We start from the raw sequence: 23,245 nt of genomic DNA on the forward strand, positions 1-23,245 counted from the left end.
ACTATGTGTCCATAGTTGTAAACTTTACAGGCAGTTCATAGTAGCAGAAAAGTAGGAAAACCCATTATCCTAACCATAACAAGGTCACAAAAACATTACGCCGAATAGAACATTTACAAACGCCTGCCAGAAAAGGATCTTAATCAAGCAATGGGTTAATATAATATGCTGCATATGGGACCTTAATCAAGCAGTGGATTAACACAAATCATCACCAACATTTGTACGGAAGTCATAGCAATAATTCTCAATTATTATTACAATAATCAGTCCGTAGCTGAAAAATCAAACACCACAGCACAACACCACACAGGCTGAAAATCACACACCACATCATCCCACACACCACACCACACCATCTAAGCAGCTTGAGCAGGCAGAGTGCTCATAGTCACACTGCCCAGGCGGAATGCACTCTCTTATTCATTTCTATCTTGCTCAAAGCTTGTAACATACATCATCTATGCAACCAGATGATGTATGCTTACTTTCATGTGCAATGCCTTAGTTGAGCAGAGCTGACCAAACCAATCAAATCAAATCAAACCAAACTGGTGGATGCACCACCACACCATGGCAATGCAGATCCACACTGTTGCAGAGGTGCTCCACCTCGGCAGGGCATACACAAATCACAAACCAAACCAACCAAAACAATGTGAAATAGGGAAAACAACATGAAACCATACATCGCAGCAAAGACATCTGATGTCCAGGAAGCACCACGGGATGATAGGATCGGTGCTCGCGTAGAGATCGACCCACAGGAACTGATTACCTACGATGCAGCAAAAACAAATCGTCAATGAGATGATTGATTCACCACAGACACATACTATCAGAACTAGAATAGTGTAGATTGGACAGTAAATTATGTTGGCTGGCACTATAATAGAGTTATCGATGAAAGGAGAGATGGGCCATATGTATCTCACCTTAAAACTGTGCCTCTTGGCAGCTGGGCCTTGTAGTATGACGAGTGGCTATGCTCATAGAGTGAAGAGTGGTGGTTCGCCTCCGCCCCATCCCACTCAAGGTTATCCCACCATTCCTTCTCGCAATCAACACTAGGAAGCTTCTCTTTGTTTCCGCTGACAGCGGGAAGGCACCTGAGGTTCCAGCAGCCCCTTATCTTGACAGTCTTCAAATTGGGCGCTGACATCCTGCCCCCACAAATGCACCGCAGGCTGGGAAGCTCATACAGGTGGATGCACCTTAGCTTGGGAAACTGTATAACTTTCTGCTCCTTTTGCTTAGGGTCCAAAGCGAAGACCTCCCTAAGATCTCCGCAACACAAAATTTCCAGGATATCCAAGCAAGGCAAAGTGTCCACTGACTCGGACAAGGGAAGCACATGTATGAGCCTAGGGCAATAGTCCAGGTGAAACAGTACTATGTTTACAGAGGAAAACACACGCATTGCACTCCAATACCAGATGTAGCGTGCCTTCAGGAGTTGAGATGCCCAGAATGTGCTCAACTGATGACAGAAGCTATCACCCTCACTTTGTTGGGCAGTACGAAAGATAGTACGCAGCTTGGGGCACCTCTCGACTCGGCACCATTCAAGGCTCCTCCAGTATGAACCTTGTGGGCATGTGATGGAAGAGCTATCATGCACGTGAAGCATGCGAGCATTGTTAAATACAAAACGAGAGGGTGAATCAGCACTAATATTAATTCCTTCGATGTTGCTCTGTTGTTGCTGCAGTAATCCCCTCTTCATCCCCTGATTATCTTGTAAGTGAACATACAAGTCTTGGGCCGTTGGAGTAGGAATAGCTGGGCAATCCCACATCCAGCTAATTACACCTTCGTCGTTATCGGTGCCAGCTTGAGGTCGCTCTGAAAGAAGGCATCACTTGCATATAAATAATTATTAGGCTTGCGCAGACTCCGGATTCCTTGAGCAGCTTCACTGTCACCAACTGTAGCACTACTTGTAGGAGATGAACCCATTTCCATATATACATGAGTGTGCTAAAAAAATTTAACCTGTTCAAGCGACCTAAGGATCCTTTTATCCCTTGGAGAGATGTACCATTGAAATTCAAAGGACGCATGTCGACTGATGCCCAGTTCAGTAGCAGTAGCAACATGAACAGATGATGATCCCACGGCTGCAATAGGGTCGCTGGGTTTTTCTTCCCAATTAGCTTGGCCATACTGAGTCAAAACTGGATAGTTTTGATCCTGATGCTATTAAGAACTTAGCTTCTGATTCTGATTTTGATTCCGAAGAGGATGAGGATCTAAGAGAGGAAATATTGATGTTATCTTCTCTGTTTAAACCTAAAAGAAAGGTCTGCACTGGTGCATTCAGTGTTAAACCAAAGGTCCGCTGTAATGTTGGTAATGATACCTGATTATATAAAAAGTTTTTTTATGGCTGGTATTTTTTGGAATGCTAGAGGATTAGGGGAACCTGAAAAGAGAAGATTTCTCTCAGAAACTATCTCGGAGCATAAGCTAGAATTTGTTTGTATTCAGGAGACAAAAAAGAGCGCGTTCCCTGACCCCTGGCTGGCTGGGGTTAGCGGCCGTTTCACCTTTATTTGGCTTTGGCAGCCATCTGTTGGTGCTTCGGGTGGCTTGCTTATAGGGGTTAGAGAAGATTTATTTGAAGTAGATACTTGTGTAGCTAGTAAATACTTAACTAGGATGACTCTTATGGATAAGAGGACGGGTTTCAAATGGAATCTAGTCAATGTCTATGGAGCTGCTCACTCCCGAGACAAAGAAGATTTTTTGATTGATTTTGTGCATATGCTTGGGTGTAATGATCATCCTTTTGTTGTTGGAGGTGATTTTAATATCATTAGGAGGAGGAAAGGTAGGAACAAGGTCAAGAAGCTTCCTAAATGGTCTTTTTTTTCAATTCTATTATTGAGCATTGGGGCCTGAAGGAGCTTGAGCTTTCTGGGCGAAATTTTACCTGGTCGAATAACCAGATTGATCCCCTTTTTGTTAAGTTGGATAGGATCTTAGTTAGCCCTGCTTGGGAGTTAAAATTTCCACTAGTTACTGTCAGGACACTGGTTAGAGGTGTCTCTGACCATGCAGCCTTGCTTATGCATAACGGGGTTAAAACCGTTACAACTAATAAACCTTTTCGTTTTGAATTATGTTTGTTTACCAGAGATGATCTTGCTGCTGTAGTTAATAAAATTTGGCATTCTAATGTGAATGGCAAGGATAATTTGGCCATCTGGATGCAGAAAATGAGGAATTTGAGAAGATGCCTGAAAGGCTGGAATCTCAATGTGGATGGGGCTTATAGGAAAAAGAGAAACACTCTAAGTTCTCAACTAGATGATCTTGATAGGAGATGTGAGCTAACTGGGTTATCAGTAGCTGACTATGAACTTAGGAAAGACCTTCAGCGTAGTTTGAGTAAGATGTTGAGAGAGGAGGAAATCAAATGGTATCAGCGCTCTAAAGAGAGAGATCTCAGGGAAGGGAATAACATCACTAGATATTTTATGATTAAGGCGAGCGGTAGGAAAAGAAAGAACAAGATCTTTCGTTTTGTGCAGGATGGGGTTATTATCCAGGGTGATAAAGAGCTACTGGACTATGCTACCAAGTTCTATAAAGAGCATTTTGGTCCTGTAGACCTGTTACCTATCTCCCTAAGTATTCCTGTTCCTACTTGTTTAGATATTAAAGATAAGAAAATGTTAACTGCTAGATTCTCCTTGCAAGAGATCAAGCTTGCTGTCTTCTCTATGAAACGCAACCGAGCGGCTGGCCCCGATGGAATGCCCGTTGAATTTTACCAAGTATTTTGGGATTTAATTTGTTCCGATCTACTTCAGCTATTTAATGATTTTTTTGATGGCAAATTGGACCTCTCTAGGCTAAATTATGGTGTTGTTACATTGATTGCGAAAGGCCAGGGGGCTGATAAGATTCAGATGTATAGACCTATCTGTATGCTTAATGTTCCTTTTAAGATTTTTACCAAGGTTTTGAACTCTAGAGCTATGCTAGTTGCGGACAAGATAGTGTCTAAGATCCAAACAGCGTTTATTAAAGGGCGTTATTTGTTGGATAATGTAGTAATGTTGCATGAGACCATGCACTATCTTCATAGAAACAAGCTCTCCGGTGTGCTTTTTAAAGTTGATTTTGAGAAAGCTTACGATAAAATTAACTGGGACTTTATGATTTCTGTGTTAGAAATGAAAGGGTTCCCTGAAAAGTTTATTCAGTGGACCAAGTCAGCCATTGTTGATGGGAAAGTCGCTATTACTTTAAATGATATGTTGGGTAATTATTTTACTACTAGAAAAGGTCTAAGGCAGGGGGATCCCTTCTCCCCCTAGCTGTTTAATATCGTTGCTGATGTCCTGGTGACCCTGGTTGGAAGGGCTCAGGAGCAAGGGTTTATAAAAGGTTTAGCCCCTCAGATTTATCAAGGTGGCCTTTCTATTTTACAATATGCTGATGACACGATTTTTTGTTTTGAGGACGACTTGGAAGGAGCTAGGAATCTTAAAATCATCCTTTGTGTCTTTGAGCACTTGACTGGTCTAAAAATTAATTTTTTAAAAAGCGAGGTTTACTGCTTCGGTGAGGCGAAAGTAAGATAGGAGGAATATGCTCAGATCTTTACTTGCACAATTGGAACCTTTCCTTTTCGCTACCTGGGTATGCCTCTACACTATAAGAAACTTAGTAATAGCGATTGGAAACCTGCTGAGGAGAAATGTGAGAAGAAAGCAGCTACCTGGCAAGGGAGCTTGCTTCCTATGGGAGAGAGACTTATGCTAACTGAGACTTGCTTGAGTAGTGTTCCTAGTCACATGCTTTCCTTCTTTAGATTGCCTAAAGGTGTGGGTAAACGCTTTGATTTTTTCCGAGCTCGTTTGGTTTGGCAAGAAAGGGAGGGAGTGCGGAAGTACCACCTAGTCAACTGGAATGATGTGTGCCAACCTAGGGACCAGGGAGGACTAGGGGTTACTAATCTAGATGTTAAAAATGTTAGTCTTCTCTGTGAGTGGCTCTGGAGACTAGAAAATGAGGAGGGGGACTGGCAGGAGTTGATTAGAGGAAAGTATCTGAAGAAGAAAACTTTGACTCAATGCGAATCATCTCCTAACAACTCCCACTTCTGGAATGGCTTAATGGAAGTTAATAATATTTTCTATAGCTGTTGTCAGAGAATTGTGGGGGATGGTCGTAAAACTAGATTTTGGGAAGATGCGTGGATAAAGGATAAACCTCTTTGTTTGATTTTTCCTCGTCTTTATAATCTAACTTTTTGCAAACATGTTACTGTTGCGAAAGTATTTGCCATGGAGTTTAATTGCATTAGGTTCAGAAGATGTTTATATGGGGAGACTCTTGATATGTGGAATAAGTTACTTGATATGTGTGGTCAGGTGATTTTGTCGGATAAGCCTGACAAAGTTAAATGGCTACTTACAAACTCCGGTAGCTTCTCCGTTAAATCTCTGTATCACTATCTTATAGCTAGACAAGCCGTTTTCTCTTTTAATAAACTTTGGAGGATGAAGATGCCTCTTAAAGTTAAGGCATTCTCTTGGTTAGTAATCAAAAATAGGATTCTGACCAAGGACAATCTGTATAAAAAGGCTGGAAAGGTGCTAAGTTTTGTGAATTTTGTGACTGTGAAGAGAGTGTGAATCATTTATTTTTCTCTTGCTCCTTAGCTAAGTTCCCGTGGAATATTGTGGGATGTGCTCTAGGGAGCCAGAGAGCTCCAATGTCTTTTTTCGACTTATGCCAAAACTGGTTGTCTAGCTATACTGGCAAAGATAGAGTAGTTGTTTTATTGGGTATTGCTGCTCTCTTGTGGTCTATATGGAAAACAAGGAACAAATCCTGTTTTCAAAGTGTTATGCCTAGAGATCCTACGGACATTATCTTTCTTGTTTGTTCCCTACTTGACTCATGGAAAAATCTGCAGAAAAGAGGGGTGCAAAGCATGCTTCATCAGGTGTCTAGGCGTATCATGAGGGTGACTCGTGATATATTCAGAGGAGGGCATGGTTTGGCGCCGCATGTGAGAAGGATTCTGTGAAGCTAGCCGCTGGAAATGCTTGCTGGCTTCAAACCATTTAGGTTATTTTGGTTATTGTCATTTAGTCTGCTGATACCCTTGTAGCTAGCGTAGCACTAGGCCCTTCCATGGCTAGTTTTGGACTGTTTGAAGCATCCTGATGTGGTGATATATATCAGTGGTGTGATGATTTGGCTGGATAGGCTGGAGCATCCTGATGTGGCTTCTAGATCAGTGATGTAATGGTGGTTTGATGCCTTGTAAACAACTCCATTTTCATAATGAAAATGGGGTCGTGTGGCCCCTTCGATCGAAAAAAAATTAGATTGGCCAGGTGATGTAGATCATGTGGTGTCGATGTGCAGTACCTGTAAAACCTTTGTCCTTTTGTTTTCTAGTGGCCATAATATTGCATAAAGCTTCTCACAGCCCAACAAGATGAGGAATTTGATATTGTTAATTTCCAACTCTCTGAGGTCGAGGGCTTTCACTGCTGTGCCTGAGAGGTCCAACTCCTCGAGTTTCTCTAGATCTCCTTGCAATAGTATACTCTTCAACTGAGAACAACCCCGGAAGGAAATTCTAGATATCCCGGCATAGTCATGAGTATAAGAATCACGTGAGAAGGTGAATGACTCAAGCGATGGGGGCAGCATGCGGGGACAACCTGTTCTGTTGGGGAACGTAGCAGAAATTCAAAATTTTTCTACGTGTCACCAAGATCTATCTATGGAGAAACCAGCAACGAGGGGAAGGAGAGTGCATCTACATACCCTTGTATATCGCTAAGCGGAAGCGTTCAAGAGAACGGGGTTGAAGGAGTTGTACTCGTCGTGATCCAAATCACCGAAGATCCTAGTGCCGAACGGACGGCACCTCCGCGTTCAACACACGTACAGCCCGGTGACATCTCCCATGCCTTGATCCAGCAAGGTGAGAGGGAGAGGTTGGGGAAGACTCCGTCCAGCAGCAGCACGACGGCGTGGTGGTGATGGAGGAGCGTGGAAATCCTGCAGGGCTTCGCCAAGCACCGCGGGAGAGGAGGAGTACTTGGGAGAGCGGAGGGTTGTGCCAGGGGAAGCGTGTAGCTCCCATGCGCCTCCCCACTATATATAGGGGTGGAGGGGGCTGGTTTCTTGCCCTCCAAGTCCACTGGGGCGTTGTCAAAGGTGGGTGGAAAGAAATCCCATCATTTTCTTCCCCACCGATTGTTATCCCCCTTTTTTAGGGATCTCGATCTTATCCCTTCGGGATATGATTTTATTCCTTCTAAGGGGGGATCTTGGTGCGCCTTGACCAGGGGTGTGGGGCCTTTACCCCACTACCCACGTTCATGTGGGTCCCCCATGCAGGTGGGCCCCACTCCGGAACCTTCTAGAACCTTCCCGGTACAATACCGAAAAATCCCGAACATTTTCCGGTGGCCAAAATAGGACTTCCCATATATAAATCTTTACCTCCGGACCATTCCGGAACTCCTCGTGACGTCCGGGATCTCATCCGGGACTCCGAACAACATTCGGTAACCACATACAAACTTCCTTTATAACCCTAGCGTCATCGAACCTTAAGTGTGTAGACCCTACGGGTTCGGGAGACACGTAGACATGACCGAGACGTTCTCCGGTCAATAACCAACAGTGGGATCTGGATATCCATGTTGGCTCCCACATGTTCCACGATGATCTTATCGGATGAACCACGATGTCAAGGACTCAATCGATCCCATATACAATTCCCTTTGTCTAACGGTATTGTACTTGCCCGAGATTCGATCGTCGGTATACCGATACCTTGTTCAATCTCGTTACCGGCAAGTCTCTTCACTCGTTCCGTAACACATCATCCCGTGATCAACCCCTTGGTCACACTGTGCACATTATGATGATGTCCTACCGAGTGGGCCCAGAGATACCTCTCCGTTTACACGGAGTGACAAATCCCAGTCTCGATTCGTGCCAACCCAACAGATACTTTCGGAGATACCTGTAGTGCACCTTTATAGCCACCCAGTTACGTTGTGACGTTTGGTACACCCAAAGCATTCCTACGGTATCCGGGAGTTGTACAATCTCATGGTCTAAGGAAAAGATACTTGACATTAGAAAAGCTTTAGCATACGAACTACACGATCTCTGTGCTAGGCTTAGGATTGGGTCTTGTCCATCACATCATTCTCCTAATGATGTGATCCCGTTATCAACGACATCCAATGTCCATGGTTAGGAAACCGTAACCATCTATTGATCAACGAGCTAGTCTACTAGAGGCTTACTAGGGACATGGTGTTGTCTATGTATCCACACATGTATCTGAGTTTCCTATCAATACAATTATAGCATGGATAATAAACGATTATCATGAACAAGGAAATATAATAATAACTAATTTATTATTGCCTCTAGGGCATATTTCCAACAGTCTCCCACTTGCACTAGAGTCAATAATCTAGTTCACATCGCCATGTGATTAACACTCACAGGTCACATCGCCATGTGACCAACATCAAAAGAGTTTACTAGTGTCACTAAACTAGTTCAAATCATCATGTGATTAAGACTCAATGAGTTCTGGGGTTTGATCATGTTTTGCTTGTGAGAGAGGTTTTAGTCAACGGGTCTGAACCTTTCAGATCCGTGTGTGCTTTGCAAATTTCTAGGTCATATTGTAAACGCTGCTTCCACGCTCCACTTGGAGCTATTCCAAATGGTTGCTCCACTATACGTATCTGGTTTGCTACTCAGAGTCACTCGGATAGGTGTTAAAGCTTGCACCGACGTAACCCTTTACGCCGAACTCTTTATCACCTCCATAATCGAGAAACATGTCCTTATTTACTCCAAGGACAATTTTGACCGCTGTCCAATGATCCATTCCTGGATCATTCTTGTACCCCTTGACTGACTCATGGCAAGGCACACTTCCGCTGCGGTACTCAGCATAGCATACTGTAGAGCCTACGTCTAAGGCATAGGGGACGACCTTCGTCCGTTCTCTCTTTTCTGTTGTGGTCGAGCTTTAAGTCTTAACTTTATACCTTACATCTCAGGCAAGAACTCCTTCTTTGACTGATCCATCTTGAATACCTTCAAGATCATGTCAAGGTATGTGCTCATTTGAAAGTACTATTAAGCATTTTGATCTATCTTATAGATCTTGATGCTTATTGTTCAAGTAGCTTAATCTAGGTTTTCACTTGAAAAACACTTTTCAAATAACCCTATATGCTTTACAGAAAATTCTACATCATTTCTGACCATCAATATGTCAACAACATATACTCATCAGAAATTCTATTGTGCTCCCACTCACTTCTTTGGAAATACAAGTTTCTCATAAACTTTGTATAAACAAAAATCTTTGATCATCTTATCAAAGTACATATTCCAACTCCGAGATGCTTACTCCAGTCCTTAGAAGGATTGCTGGAGCTAGCATACCTTTTAGCATCCTTAGGATCGACAAAACCTTTTTGATTGTATCACATACAACCTTTCCTTACGAAAACCGGTAAGGAAACTCGTTTTGACATCCATCTGCCAGATTTCATAAATGCAGCTAATGCTAACTTGATTCCGACGGACTTTAAGCATCGCTACGGATGAGAAAATCTCATTGCAGTCAACTCCTTGAACTTGTGAAAAACTCTTCGCCACAAGTCGAGCTTCATAGACAGTGACATTACCGTCCACGTCCGTCTTCTTCTTAAAGATCCATTTATCTCAATGGCTTGCCGATCATCGGGCAAGTCCACCAAAGTCCATGCTTTGTTCTGATAAATGGATCCTATCTTGGATTTCATGGCTTCTAACCATTTGTCGGAATTTGGGCCCACCATCGCTTCTCCATAGCTCGTAGGTTCATTGTTGTCTAGCAACATGACCTTCAAGACAGGATTACTGTACCACTCTAAAGTAGTACGCATCCTTGTCACCCTACGAGGTACGGTAGTGACTTGATCCGAAGTTTCATGATCACTATCATAAGCTTCTACTTCAATTGGTGTAGGTGCCACAGGAACAACTTCCTGTGCCCTGCTACACACTGGTTGAAGTGATGGTTCAATAACCTCATCAAGTCTCCACCATCCTCCCACTCAACTTTTCGAGACAAACTTTTCCTCTAGAAAGGACCCGATTCAAGAAACAATCCCTATTGCTTTCGGATCTAAATTAGGAGGTATACCCAACTGTTTTGGGTGTCCTATGAAGATGCATTTTATCCGCTTTGGGTTCGAGCTTATCAACCTGAAACTTTTTCACATAAGCGTCGCAGCCTCAAACTTTTAAGAAACGACAACTTAGGTTTCTCCAAACCATAGTTCAAACGGTGTCGTCTCAACGGAATTACGTGGTGCCCTATTTTAAAGTGAATGTGGTTGTCTCTAATGCCTAACCCATAAACGATAGTGGTAATTCGACAAGAGACATCATGGTATGCACCATATCCAATAGGGTGCAGTTATGATGTTCGGACACATCATCACAATATGGTGTTCCAGGCGGTATTAATTGTGAAACAATTTCCACAATGTCTTAATTACGTGCCAAAGCTGATAACTCAGATACTCATCTCTATGATCATATCATAGACATTTTATCCTCTTGTCACGACGATCTTCAACTTCACTCTGAAATTACTTGAACCATTCAATAATTCAGACTTGCGTTTCATCAAGTAAATATACTCAGTATCTACTCAAATCATCCGTGAAGTAAGAACATAACGATATCCACTGCGTGCCTCAGCACTCATTGGACTGCACACATCAAAATGTGTTACTTCCAACAAGTTGCTATCTTGTTCCATCTTACTGAAATCGAGGCTTTTTAGTCATCTTGCCCATGTGGTATAATTTGCATATCTCAAGTGATTCAAAATCAAGTGAGTCCAAACGATCCATCTGCATGGAGTTTCTTTATGCGTATACACCAATAGACATGGTTCGCATGTCTCAAACTTTTCAAAAACGAGTGAGTCCAAAGATCCATCAACATGGAGCTTCTTCATGCATTTTATACCAATATGACTTACATGGCAGTGCCACAAGTGAGTGGTACTATCATTACTATCTTATATCTTTTGGCATGAAAATGTGTATCACTACGATCGAGATTCAATAAACCCTTCCTTTAGGTGCAAGACCATTGAAGGTATTATTCAAATAAATAGAGTAACCATTATTCTCCTTAAATGAATAACCGTATTGCGATAGACATAATCCAATCATGTCTATGCTCAACGCAAACACCAAATGACAATTATTCAGGTTTAATACTAATCTTGATGGTAGAGGGAGCGTGCGATGTTTGATCACATCAAACTTGGAAACACTTCCAACACATATTGTCAGCTCACCTTTAGCTAGTCTCCGTTTATTCCGTAGCTCTTTTATTTCGAGTTACTAACACTTAGCAACCGAACCGGTATCTTAATACCCTGGTGCTACTAGGAGTACTAGTAAAGTACACATTAACATAATGTATATCCAATATACTTCTATCGACCTTGTCAGCCTTCTCATCTACCAAGTATCTAGGGTAATTCTGCTCCAGTGGTTGTTCCCCTTATTACAGAAGCACTTAGTCTCGGGTTTGGGATCAACCTTGGGTTTCTTCACTAGAGCAGCAGCTGATTTGCCGTTTCATGAAGTATCCCTTCTTGCCCTTGCCCTTCTTGAAACTAGTGGTTTCACCAACCATCAACAATTGATGCTCCTTCTTGATTTCTACTTTCGCGGTGTCAAACATCACGAATACCTCAAGGATCATCATATCTATCCCTGATATGTTATAGTTCATCATGAAGCTCTAGCAGCTTGGTGGCAATGACTTTGGAGAAACATCACTATCTCATCTGGAAGATCAACTCCCACTCGATTCAAGTGATTGTTGCACTCAGACAATCTGAGCACAAGCTCAACGATTGAGCTTTTCTCCCTTAGTTTGCAGGCTAAGAAAATTGTCGGAGGTCTTATACCTCTTGACGTGGGCACGAGCCTGAAATCCCAATTTCAGCCCTCGAAAACATCTCATATGTTCCGCGACGTTTCGAAAACGTCTTTGGTGCCTCAACTCTAAACCGTTTAACTGAACTATCACGTAGTTATCAAAACGTGTATGTCCGATGTTCGCAACATCCACAAACGACGTTTGGGGTTCAACACACTGAGCGGTGCATTAAGGACATAAGCTTTCTACTGTCGGCATAATCGCTACTGTCAACTTTCAACTATATTTTCTCTAGGAACATATCTAAACAGTGGAACTAAAGCGTGAGCTTACGACATAATTTGCAAAGATCTTTTGACTGTTCAGGATAATTAAGTTTATCTTATGAACTCCCACTCAGATAGACATCCCTCTAGTCATCTAAGTGATTACATGATCCGAGTCAACTAGGCCATGTCCGATCATCACGTGAGACGGACTAGTTATCATCGGTGAACATCTTCATGTTGATCGTATCTACTATACGACTCATGCTCGACCTTTCGGTCTCTGTGTTCCGAGGCCATGTCTGTACATGCTAGGTTCGTCAAGTTAACCCTAAGTGTTTTGCATGTGTAAAACTGTCTTACACCCGTTGTATGTGAACGTAAGGATCTATAACACCCGATCATCACGTGGTGCTTCGAAACGACGAACTTTAGCAATGGTGCACAGTTAGGGGAGAACACTTCTTGAAATTGTTGTAAGGGATCATCTTATTTACTACCGTCATTCTAAGTAAACAAGATGCATAAACATAATAAACATCACATGCAATTATATAGTAGTGACATGATATGGCCAATATCATATAGCTCCATTGATCTCCATCTTCGGGGCTCCATAATCATCATCGTCACCGGCATGACACCATGATCTCCATCATCGTGTCTTCATGAAGTTGTCTCGCCAACTATTACTTCTACTACTATGGCTACCGGTTAGCAATAAAGTAAATTAATTACATGGCGTTGTTTAATGACACGCAGGTCATACAATAAATTAAGACAACTCCTATGGCTCCTGCCGGTTGTCATACTCATCGACATGCAAGTCGTGATTCCTATTACAAGAACATGATCAATCTCATACATCACATATCATTCATCACATTCTTCTTGGCCATATCACATCACATAGCATACCCTGCAAAAACAAGTTAGACGTCCTCTAATTGTTGTTTGCATGTTTTACGTGGCTGCTATGGGTTTCTAGCAAGAACGTTTCTTACCTACGCAAAAACCACAACGTGATATGTCAATTGCTATTTACCCTTCACAAGGACCCTTTTCATCGATTCCGTTCCGACTAAAGTGGGAGAGACTGGCACCCGCTAGCCACCTTATGCACCAAGTGCATGTCAATCGGTGGAACCTGTCTCACGTAAGAGTACGTGTAAGGTCGGTCCGGGCCGCTTCATCCCACAATACCGTCGAAACAAGATTGGACTAGTAACGGTAAGCATATTGAACAAAATCAATGCCCACAACTACTTTGTGTTCTACTCGTGCAAAGAATCTACGCATAGACCTGGCTCATGATGCCACTGTTGGGGAACATAGCAGAAATTCAAAATTTTCCTACGTGTCACCAAGATCTATCTATGGAGAAACCAGCAACGAGGGGAAGGAGAGTGCATCTACATACCCTTGTATATCGCTAAGCGGAAGCATTCAAGAGAACGGGGTTGAAGGAGTTGTACTCGTCGTGATCCAAATCACCGGAGATCCTAGTGCCGAACGGACGGCACCTCCGCGTTCAACACACGTACAGCCCGGTGACGTCTTTCATGCCTTGATCCAGCAAGGTGAGAGGGAGAGGTTGGGGAAGACTCCGTCCAGCAGCAGCACGACGGCGTGGTGGTGATGGAGGAGCGTGGCAATCCTGCAGGGCTTCACCAAGCACCGCGGGAGAGGAGGAGTACTTGGGAGAGGGGAGGGTTGTGCCAGGGGAAGCGTGTAGCTCCCATGCGCCTCCCCACTATATATAGGGATGGAGGGGGCTGGTTTCTTGCCCTCCAAGTCCACTGGGGCGTTGTCAAAGATGGGAGGAAAGAAATCCCATCATTTCCTTCCCTACCGATTGTTATCCTCCTTTTTTAGGGATCTCGAACTTATCCCTTCGGGATATGATTTTATTCCTTCTAAGGGGGGATCTTGGTGCGCCTTGACCAGGGGTGTGGAGCCTTTACCCCACCACCCACGTTCATGTGGTCCCCCATGCAGGTGGGCCCCACTCCGGAACCTTCTAGAACCTTCCCGGTACAATACCGAAAAATCCCGAACATTTTCCGGTGGCCAAAATAGGACTTCCCATATATAAATCTTTACCTCCGGACCATTCCGGAACTCCTCGTGACGTCCGGGATCTCATCCAGGACTCCGAACAACATTCCGTAACCACATACAAACTTCCTTTATAACCCTAGCGTCATCGAACCTTAAGTGTGTAGACCCTACGGGTTTGGGAGACACGTAGACATGACCGAGACGTTCTCCGGTCAATAACCAACAGCGGGATCTGGATACCCATGTTGGCTCCCACATGTTCCACGATGATCTCATCGGATGAACCACGATGTCAAGGACTCAATCGATCCCGTATACAATTCCCTTTGTCTAACGGTATTGTACTTGCCCGAGATTCGATCGTCGGTATACCGATACCTTGTTCAATCTCGTTACCGGCAAGTCTCTTTACTCGTTCCGTAACACATCATCCCGTGATCAACCCCTTGGTCACATTGTGCACATTATGATGATGTCCTACCGAGTGGGCCCAGAGATACCTCTCCGTTTACACGGAGTGACAAATCCCAGTCTCGATTCGTGCCAACCCAACAGATACTTTCGAAGATACCTGTAGTGCACCTTTATAGCCACCCAGTTACGTTGTGACGTTTGGTACACCCAAAGTATTCCTACGGTATCCGGGAGTTGCACAATCTCATGGTCTAAGGAAAAGATACTTGACATTAGAAAAGCTTTAGCATACGAACTACACGATCTCTGTGCTAGGCTTAGGATTGGGTCTTGTCCATCACATCATTCTCCTAATGATGTGATCCCGTTATCAACGACATCCAATGTCCATGGTCAGGAAACCGTAACCATCTATTGATCAACGAGCTAGTCTACTAGAGGCTTAGTAGGGACATGGTATTGTCTATGTATCCACACGTGTATCTGAGTTTCCTATCAATACAATTATAGCATGGATAATAAACGATTATCATGAACAAGGAAATATAATAATAACTAATTTATTATTACCTCTAGGGCATATTTCCAACATGTTCCACATGAACACAATTGATAAGGATGACTGTCTTAAGGAAGCTTGCGCTAGACAGGTGAGGCAAGTTGTGGTCCTTGGTTGTTAAGTAGTAGCCTTGTTCCTGTACGTGGACTTATGCTCCAATCCTCGACTTCTTCCACAGTCAACTCCCTGAGGTCAGCCATAAAGTTCATCATCTCTTCTGATAGTAACCGATACCAGTTTGTACAACAAAGGTGCAACACCCATAGCTTCTGGAAGCATGAAATGTCTTCGTTGTGGCTTGGATGCTTATTAGATGTGATATTTCTGCAGTTGTTCAGCTGGAGGAGCCTTAGCTAGCTGCAACACAGGAAGGGAGGCGATTGAAAACTGAATCCGCAGCAAGAGAGATGTAACGCATGCAGCTTGCTGCTGTGTGAATGTTGGAATATGCCATCTGGTAATGTCGCGATCTGGTAATCGACGTAGTCCTTTGGTAAGATGAAGCATGACGTGACCTCAGAAAGATCCATGCCAATCTCATCAGGCACCAGTCCTTTCTTGTGTTCATGAATAGCAAGCGGTCATGAAGCCTGCACTGCAGGTAGCGAAAAACATCATCATTAGTGTGGAAACGAAGTTCCACTGACATGTTTCTCCGTAGAGCATCGGCTACTCCCCATGCTGACCTATCGCCTTGCCCTTGTATAATCCCATCGCATACAAAGTAGTTAAAAACATGGTTCTCCCAGTACCCCCAACTGAACCAACTGACAGATCCCAGTGCATAGGTGTACTGGAAGCACTTGTCAACAATCATATGGTTCATGTAAGGCTCTGGAATACCCATATAAGTGACAACCTCTTTGGCCTCTTCCAATAATGCTTCATCATGTTAGATGTGTATAGTTCATTGTGTACATCCCCATTGTATAAGGGGCTTTTCTGCACTTTCACACACATGTATATGTAATGGCCTTTGGCCCTCAGGAAATACTAGTTGCTCATTTCTAACATGGTATCAGATGCTTAGGTTCATCTCCCACTCCCGCACGCTCGCAGCTCCGTGCCCCGCTCCCCCGTCGCCGGCCTCCCTCTCCCTCGTATCCGGCCTCTTCCCACGCTGCTCCCCGCTTGCGCGGGTTCCCCTCTGCTCGCGCCTGCTCTGCTACGCTCGCGTTGCTCCCTCGTCTCCGCTCGCGCACGCTCTGGTGCGCCGTGGATCGGGCAATCCTCGCCAGATCCCGCTGAGGTCGGGGCTCCCCAGCGTCGGGCAGGACCTCCACTTCGTGCGCCGGGTCGCGTCCTCCTCTGGCCGGTCGCCGCCTCGTCGATTCCACCCCGCGTCGCGCCAGATCCCGCTGAGGTCGGGGCTCCCCAGCGTCGAGTAGGGCCTCCACTTCGTGTGCCGGGCCGCGTCCTCCTCTGACCGGTCGCCGTCTCGCCGATTCCGCCCCGCATCGAGCGCTCTTCTCGATCTGCCTCGTCTACAGGCGCGCGAGAGGGAGCGCCTTTGCTTGTTTTTTTGGCCCCGTCGTTGACTCCTGGCAGCAGAGCGCTCTGCGAGATCTAGCTCGGGTTTTTCGCTCCCGCCTCCGTCCGGCCCTCCTGCTGCGGCCCTAGTTCGGGCTTCTCAATCCGCCTCAGCTCGGATCCAAAAAAAGAAAAAAAGAAGGAGGCTTCCTCATGTCTTCTTCAGGCTATGTTGTTATTCCTTGGTGCTCGGTTATCTTTGATGGCACCAACTATGCTGAGTTTGTGGGCTTCATGCGCATCCATATGTGTGGACTCCTTCTATGCGGTGTTATCTCTGGCGAGGTGCCCTGTCCATCATGCCCGGTTGCGCCAGTGGCCCCAATCCCACCGGTGCCGCCGGCCCTTGCTGCTGATGCTTCTCAGGCTGACCAGGATGCTGCCAAGGCTCTGGATGATGCTGCTGTTGATGCTTATGATCAGCAGGTATCCGCTTATTCTGATGCTCTCTCTATGTACCGGGATGATCTGTCTGCTTACACTCAGTGGTGCAATGATGATGCTCGAGCCGCTGCTGTGCTCACCGCGAGTGTCCTCCTCAGTTTGCGTCCGAGTTCATGGGACTTGGCACAGTTGCAGCGATGTGGTCTTATCTCTGTCAGCGCTATCAGCCCTCTGGTGATGCTCTCTACCTATCTATGGTGCGCCAGGAGCACGCACTCCAGCAAGGTGATTCCTCTGTTGATGAGTTCTATTCACAGTGCTCTGCCATCTGGCGCCAGCTTGACTCTCCTCGGACAGTTGTTTGTGGAACCTGTCGTTGCTGTCAGACTACTCGGTCTGATGTGGAGTTTCAGCGGGTCCATGAGTTCTTATCTCGTCTCCGGTCGGAGTTTGAGCCTCAACGTGCTCACTTGCTTGCTCGTGGTCGTGTTCCTATCTCAGAGATACTTGCTGAGCTTCGTGCTGAGGAGACCCACCTTCGCTCTCCTGGGTTGCTTCTGTTTCCGTCAGTATTGGCTGCTCGTGCCCCTGTGGCGTCTGCTCGCCTCACTGCTCCGCCGCTCCTGCATACTCCTCCAGGGGGGTGAGCCGTCCTCCTTATGCTGAGAAGGGCACGTCGCGCCGCGACACCGTCTGTGGTTACTGCTCCCGGTCAGGTCACCCAGAGTCTGACTGTCGCCAGAAGAAGCGAGATCAGAGGCGCTCCTCCTCCAGCGGGACTCCCGTGTCTTCCTCGACTCCGTCACTCACTGACCAGGACATTGTTTGCCTCAAGCGCCTCCTTGCTTTCTCAGGCTCTACGTTGACTGGTTCAGCTGCTGCTATGACTGCAGCCCCTTCTCCACCACCGCAGGCATCTACACAGTCAGGTACATCTTCGTGGGTTTTGGATTCTGGAGCCTCCTTCCACTTGTCTTCTGATTCTTCTGTGTTGTCTTCTCTCCGACCTCTTGATTTGCCTGTCAATGTTCTTACCGCCGATGGCACACCTCTTCCTGTTGCTAGTCGTGGTATTCTTTCCACTCCATCTTTTTCTGTTTCGAGTGTTTCACATGTTCCTCGCCTTACCATGAATCTTTTTTCTGCTGCCCAACTTACTGATTCTGGTTGTCGTGTCATTCTTGACACCGACTCTTGCTCCATTCAGGATCATCGCACCAAAGCTTTGGTTGGTGCTGGCCCCCGGCGCCGTGAGTCAGATGGCCTTTGGGAGGTTGACTGGCTTTGTGTTCCTTCCGCTGCCACCACCTCTGCCAGCTCCCATGCTCTTGATGCCTCTTCGTCTACGTCCTTCCAGCAGTGGCATCATCGACTTGGTCACATCTGTGGCTCTCGTTTATCTTCCTTAGTGCGTCAGGGCCTCTTAGGGTCTGTATCTGGAGATGTCTCCTTACATTGTAATGGTTGCAGACTTGGCAAATAGACTCAGTTACCTTATCCTACTAGTGAGTCAGTATCTTAGCATCCGTTTGACTTAGTTCATTCTGATGTCTGGGGTCCTGCTCCCTTTGATTAGAAAGGTGGTCATCGCTACTATGTTTTGTTTGTTGATGATTTCTCTCGCTACACTTGGCTCTACTTCATGAAATCTCGTAGCGAGGTTTTCTCTATATACAAACGTTTTGCTGCCATGGTTCACACCCAGTTTGCCACGTCCATTCGTACTTTTCGTGCTGACTCTGCTGGGGAGTATATCTCTCAGCTGTTGCGTGGTTTTCTAGCGGAACAGGGTACTCTTGCTCAGTTCTCATGTCCTGGGGCTCATGTTCAGAATGGCGTTGCCGAACGCAAGAATCGTCATTTGCTTGAGACGGCTCGTGCGCTAATGATTGCTGCTTCCCTTCCACCCTATTTTTGGGCTGAGGCTGTTTCCGCATCCACCTATCTCATCATCATTCAGCCATCGACTGCTCTTCAGGGTGGTATTCCTATGGAGTGTCTCACTGGTCGCTCTCCCGACTACTCAGCTCTTCGTATGTTTGGATGTGTGTGCTATGTTCTTCTTGCCCCCCGAGAACGCACCAAACTGACTGCTCAGTCGGTCGAGTGTGTCTTCCTTGGCTACAGCGATGAGCACAAGGGCTATCGATGTTGGGATCCTGTAGGTCGTCGCTTGCGCATCTCGCGTGATGTGACCTTTGATGAGTCTCGTTCCTACTACCCACGTTCTTCTTCCTCGAGCTTCTCTGTCGATGACCTTGCTTTCCTTCTCCTTCCCGATACACCCCGCTACGTGCCTCCTGTGTCACCTCTTCCTCAGGCACCTCTCCTCCCCTCTCCCTCACCACCGACCCCATCCTCTCCATCCTCCTCCTCCACCTCTCCAGCATCATCTTCAGTCCGTCGCCCTCTCTCACCGTTTCCTCTCCACTATACTCGTCGCCCTCATACTGAGGATGTCTCCCCTGATGAGCCTTCCACCTCTGGTGCTCCTCCCTCCACATCTCCCCCGGTTCATAATCTCCGTGCTCCGCCTTGCCCCCCACCTGATCGCTACTCCCCTGATCGGTATGGTCTCTCTGCCATTGCTGAGCCCACTTCCTATCGGACTGCCATGACTCAGCCTGAGTGGCAGCTTGCGATGGCCGAAGAGCTTGCTGCCCTTGAGCGCTCTGGCACTTGGGATCTGGTTCCTCTCCCTTCCGGCGTTCGTCCCATCACCTGCAAGTGGGTCTACAAGGTTAAGACTCGCTCCGATGGTTCTCTTGAGCGCTACAAAGCTCGTCTTGTAGCCCGTGGTTTCCAACAGGAGCAGGGACGCGATTATGATGAGACACTCGCTCCTGTGGCCCACATGACCACTGTTCGCACACTTCTTGCTGTAGCTTCTGTTCATCAGTGGTCTATCTCTCAACTTGATGTTCAGAATGCTTTTCTCAATGGCGAGTTGCGTGAGGAGGTTTATATGCAGCCACCACAGGGGTACTATGCTCCTGATGGTATGGTCTGTAGACTTCGCCGCTCTCTATATGGTCTCAAACAGGCCCCTCGTGCCTGGTTTGAGCGCTTCGCCTCTGTGGTGACCGCCGCTGGTTTCTTGCCCAGTGACCATGATCCCGCGCTGTTTGTTCACACGTCTCCTCGTGGTCGGACTCTTCTCCTTCTCTATGTTGATGACATGATCATCACTGGTGACGACACTGACTACATCGCCTTTGTTAAGGCTCGCCTTCGCGACCAGTTTCTTATGACTGATCTTGGTCCACTTCGCTATTTTCTTGGGATTGAGATCTCCTCGACCTCTGATGGCTTCTACATCTCCCAAGAACAATATATTCAGGATCTTCTTGCTCGCGCTGCTCTCGGTGATGAGCGCACGGTTGTGACTCCTATGGAGCTCAACGTTCAGCTTCGTGCCACCGATGGTGACCATCTTCCTAATCCCACTCGCTATCGTCATCTTGTTGGCAGTCTTGTCTATCTTGCTGTTACGCGTCCTGACATCTCCTATCCTGTCCACATCCTAAGTCAGTTTGTTTCAGGCCCCACCTCTGTCCACTATAGTCATCTCCTCCGTGTTCTACGATATCTTCGTGGCACGATCTCTCAGCGCCTTTTCTTTCCCCGCTCCAGCTCTCTTGAGCTCCAGGCCTACTCTGATGCTACCTGGGCTAGTGATCCCTCGGATCGACGCTCGTTGTCTGCTTATTGTGTCTTTCTTGGTGGCTCTCTTATTGCCTGGAAGACAAAGAAGCAGACTGCAGTTTCTCGCTCGAGTACAGAGGCTGAGTTGCGAGCCATGGCTATGTTGACGGCTGAGGTGATCTGGTTACGGTGGTTACTTGAGGACTTTGGTGTGTCTGCTCCTACCTCCACTCCTCTACTGTCCGACAGTACCGGTGCTATCAGTATTGCGCGTGGCCCGGTGAAGCATGAGCTCACCAAGCATATCGGTGTGGATGCCCACTTTGTGCGTGCTGCTGTGCAGGATCAGACTCTCGCTCTTCACTATGTGCCCTCTGAGTTACAGTTGGCTGACTTCTTCATGAAGGCACAGACTCGAGCGCAGCATGGATTTTTCCTCTCCAAACTCAGTGTTGTTGATCCACCCTGAGTTTGAGGGGGGGGGGGTGTTAGATGTGTATAGTTCATTGTGTACATCCCCATTGTATAAGGGGCTTTTCTGCACTTTCACACACATGTATATGTAATGGCCTTTGGCCCTCAGGGAATACTAGTTGCTCATTCCTAACACATCACAGATGCAATCATCATGAGAATAATTGACAACAACATCAGTATGCAGCTCCATCCTTTCCCGTTCCTTGAAATTTATGTATTTGGATTGAAACCTCCCGTGCCAGGTCCACAACACCTTATAATACTCAAAAATGATATTGCTGGGACACCACACTCATAGAGATCAATGTATTTGTCACTTCCATTGTGAAATATCACCACAAATATACTGCTAGCAAGCTTTCTGAAGATTTCTGTTCTGATATCTGGTATCACCCCTCGATAGCCTTCGACTATCCCACTGAAATCATCCTCCTCGTCCCACCGATCTAAGATGGCCATCACCGATGGCGGAAGCTCCACTTCCTCCGCGATTGCCTTCTGCAGGGACCTCATGCTTTTCCACAACGAGCAATCCACATGAATAACCCTGTCAAACTTTGATTTTGAGGATTTCAGGCGTTGCGCTACTGCCTTGAATGCCGCTGATGCCCCAACTCCATCCCAACCACGGACGAAGATCACATTTCCTTTGCTTGTATCCTCTAAAATGCCAATTGTCTCTCCTGCTGCAGCATCGATGTTTTTTTGCTTGGATCTCTATCTTCTGCAATGTTCAGTCAACAATTTAGCCTTATTTTTAACTCTTTCGTCTCAAACTCATAACTGAAAGTGAAAAGGTTCCTACGAAGGAATACAACTAATGAATATCCTGGTCGGTTGAGCTCACTAGGTAAACAAGCAAAGTAAGCCAATATCTGCAGCATTAACCACTGAAGATCGAGGTGCATGCGTGATGGACTATGTACCTCCGGCATGACGAACCAATCCTTTGAATGTCAGCAGTTCCGTTTTGAATCTCTAGCCCATAGATTGGTCTGCAGCATTCTTCAGATCCAATTTCCTTTCTTTCCTAAAACACAAGAGATTGAGACAATCGTTTGGAGAAATTATAACATGATGCTTTGTTCAAAGGAAGCTATAAACTTGGAGAAGCAATTAATCAATGTGCATATATGCATATACAGAGGATTGGTGTCGTTACCTTGGTTAATTGCTGCAGTGGTACAAGCCTTGATACGCTACGCAAACAAACTGAAAGTTGCACACACTCGCATGGTGGCAAATTAATACTGTATAATCTTAGGTAGCTAGTATGAGAAATGGCCCATGCATATCCATACACATTAGATGCTTTCCTTTTGTTTGCTTTGCTTTTCTCTTTGCTTTCCCTCACGAAAGCAAAAGCTGTGAATTCTTTGCTTCTGCACATCCATCATCAGATTCTTTGCTTGCTTCGTGGTTTGCTTTGTTGTCGCTGGGATATAAAGGAAAGGATAAATCTGGCTAGTTTGCTTTGTTGTCTGTCATGTCATCCCGTTAGTTGACCTACTTATGTATGAGGCTACCATTCCCTTGTAAAGGCCATGAATAATAATAAAACTTGCATGAGGAAGAGTATTAAAGTAGTTCAGGTTATATATACTTGTATCCTTATTCCTGTGCACAGTTCAAGACTTGAAAAGAGAAGTCAAGCGAGAATCTGCTGAGTGCTCCGCTAGGGTTCCGCCTGCGCCGCCGCCGGCTCGATCCCCCGCCGCGGGTAACTGCCGCCTCCAGTCCTCGTTCTCGCCCCAGCCCTCGTTCTTGCCCCCAGCCCTCGCTCCCCCCTTTCCCCCCTCCCCCGTACCCCCGCGTCGCCTCCCCGAGCGAGGCGACCGGGGCCCCTTCCCCATTCCTCTCCAGCGTGCCCCCTAGCTCCTCCCCCCTCCCGCCGCCGCAATGCGCGCCGCCGGGCCTTGCCCGCGTGGTG

The 23,245-nt window shown here is 46.1% G+C and overlaps 1 pseudogene; it reads right to left on the reverse strand.

Moving 5' to 3' along the window:
- Positions 1-931: 931 nt before the first annotated feature.
- The window catches only part of LOC119320640, a 22,771-nt pseudogene continuing 457 nt past the window's right edge, over positions 932-23,245 (reverse strand).

The sequence above is a fragment of the Triticum dicoccoides genome, chromosome 6B (genome assembly GCF_002162155.2).
Source record: "Triticum dicoccoides isolate Atlit2015 ecotype Zavitan chromosome 6B, WEW_v2.0, whole genome shotgun sequence".
Classification (NCBI taxonomy): Eukaryota; Viridiplantae; Streptophyta; class Magnoliopsida; order Poales; family Poaceae; genus Triticum; species Triticum dicoccoides.